We start from the raw sequence: 2,500 nt of genomic DNA, 5'->3' as shown, positions 1-2,500 counted from the left end.
CTCCCTCCCTTGTGGACGGACAGAGAGGTGCACACTTGACGTCACGAGCATGTTGGTATCCGGAAAAAATCATTGGCGGCCAAGTTGGTTTCCTAAATGAATCTTCCAAAAACACTCTTCTCCCTTCCTCTTGCCTGTCGGGAAAATCTCCCCGAAATGAAAACTACCAAATAGACACAGATGCCTGGATATTTTAGAATATAGATAGAGAAGTCTCTGGGCTATTTAAAAACACCGTAACATTTACAAAAAAAGATATGATTGGGAATTTGTGTGCATATTTTACAAAAATTCTAAGGTCATCATCAGTTAGCGAGATTGAGGCTAGCGGCAAGTCTAGTTCTTATGATCAAATCAGTCGATTTAAATAATAAAACGTTCTCCTCAATGGTAGAGACAGGTGGGTAGGTTAGGGCAATAGGCTACTGGATGAACTACACTGCGAAATGTCACTATTTGTTCAATGCCAGATATCATGAAATAAAATACAACAAAAAGAACAATCAAGAACAAAAGTAAACCCTTGGAGCCCATGAGACATGGACTCCTGAAACCCAAGATCAAAAAAACAATCTTAAGACCAGGAGTGAATATGGCGTAGGTCACAAACGAGTCTACTTTAAGAACACCCGTTCCCGCGAATATCAGTTGTCATGCCTCTGAAAAATACATGGCAGAAGCAGTGACGCGTGACATGGCTTCTTTTGATTGGTTAAAATTGGCGGCCCTTCGTTTGTTTCGCGCGCAAGGTGTATCTAAAAACAAATCTATTTGTGAATGTGCTGGGGTAAGACCGCAAAGTGATAGACCAACGCTTTATCTAATTCACCCTTGTCAAAGGCCGAATATCCTTACATTTTCAATAGCAAGCTTAAAATCCTCACAGCCTTGTTTCGTAGCTTGCACGAGAGGCGGTTTAAGGGAAAAAAACGGGAAATCGAAGGGCGGTTACCACGGGCGTACCTCTCTCGCCACACAACCCCCGCCTTTTTTCTAGGTTTTTTCCTCCCTCCCCATCCCTCTCCAAATTAATATATGTCGGCGCATGTTGCTTGTGCTTCTGTATCTAGTAAGGACCGGCGTTAAAACGAAGACGACAACGGCAGAACGTCATCTGAATTATGGAATTGCAGTAGTGTTGGAATCACTTTGCGATTATTCTAACCCCTTTTACAAGACACAAGAGTGTCAGTTGCTTGAAAACTTGCGGAAACAACGCAACAATTAGCTTCAATAAAAGAATCCTTTCACTTTATCTTTGGTTGTCAGATATTTTTGTATACCATTGCTTTTCGAACTTATCGTTCACCACCGTCTCACGGCGAATCCGTGAGCGAAAACTTAATTATTGTCATATCAACATCAATATCTTTCCGACACAATCATTTTGCATCCACCCCAGTGGAGGAATAAACTTCTTCTTACAATTAAATTTCTACCAGCCATGAACTGGATTGATTTTCTTCTTAAATTGGTACTAAGATAAAAAAACCGATTCTTCTCTTTCTTTGGATTTCAAAACCATGTTAAATAAAAAAAGAAGTGACCTTAGTTGCCTTGATTGATAAACACCTGTTTATTTTAACTGGAAATTTCCTATTTGATGGTCCGCCATTATTAACTTTGAAATCTGGAGAGAGCGTGATCGAGAAAAGAATGACGTCGAAGACTCGGCTGACTTAATATATAGAACGGGAATAGGCCATTTCCGAGTTCATGTCGGCCTCCTTTTCAAAGAGAGTCTAAGTGCGAAGTTTTTGTGATGGTAATTAGTTCTACTTTACATATGAATGAAAACTAATTTTCATAAGACTCGCTTTGAAGAGGAGGCAGGCATGAACTCGGAAATGGCCTATTTCGGGCTTTCAGATTTTAAAATCGTGTTTTGCATATATAATAACTAGTGATAGAGTGACGTCACTTTTCCCTAGATCCAACCCTCTGAGCTCCAATCGCTCAGTTTTGAACGTGATTAACGGTTTGCCTTTCGATAAAAATCAAAGCTCAATATTTTGCCATTCACGAGTTACGCACAGTTTCAAAATCTGAAGAAAAAAGGAAGTGATTTTTTTGTATAGCAAATGGCCTACTTTTTCCTCTTAAATATTTCTGAGTGCATTTTACCTCCGCTATGAAGGTATATCTATGACAAAATTCAATGATCAGTATTTGAAATAAAATCATCCAAATCATGAATGCATCAATCCAAAGCTGCATGGCAACAAGCCAATTCTGCAAATGGCCATCACGGAAAGAGGTATAACGCAAACAGCCATAACGCAAACAGGCATCACGCAAATAGATATAACGCGGATAGGCATAACGCAAATGGCCGTAGCGAAAAAAGGATAACGCAACGAGACATAACGCAGAACCATAACGCAGAGGCACAACTTAAACAGGAATAAAAAGTTCGATAGCGATTATATATTCTTCCCCTTGAACAATCAATTGACGTTTGTTTTAGAGCTGAAATTATTTACGCAGTACCCAGCTAGTC

General features: G+C 39.6%; 2 protein-coding genes across 2 annotated transcripts in view; one reads left to right on the top strand and one right to left on the bottom strand.

Moving 5' to 3' along the window:
- LOC138037081 (stAR-related lipid transfer protein 3-like) overlaps positions 1-500 on the top strand; it is a 24,633-nt gene extending 24,133 nt beyond the window's left edge. Inside the window, exon 16 of the mRNA XM_068883105.1 lies at positions 1-500. This exon is cut by the window's left edge and continues 220 nt beyond it. The gene's annotated coding sequence lies outside the window, so the exon portion shown is untranslated.
- Positions 501-1,229: 729 nt separating this feature from the next.
- LOC138036999 (UBX domain-containing protein 4-like) overlaps positions 1,230-2,500 on the bottom strand; it is a 24,835-nt gene continuing 23,564 nt past the window's right edge. The window contains exon 13 of the mRNA XM_068883039.1: positions 1,230-2,500. This exon is cut by the window's right edge and continues 635 nt beyond it. The gene's annotated coding sequence lies outside the window, so the exon portion shown is untranslated.

Source organism: Montipora capricornis, chromosome 1 (genome assembly GCF_036669925.1).
Source record: "Montipora capricornis isolate CH-2021 chromosome 1, ASM3666992v2, whole genome shotgun sequence".
In the NCBI taxonomy this organism is placed as follows: Eukaryota; Metazoa; Cnidaria; class Anthozoa; order Scleractinia; family Acroporidae; genus Montipora; species Montipora capricornis.
The sequence above is the reverse complement of the archived record's forward strand: the minus strand, read 5'-3'. Positions and strand labels throughout refer to the sequence as shown.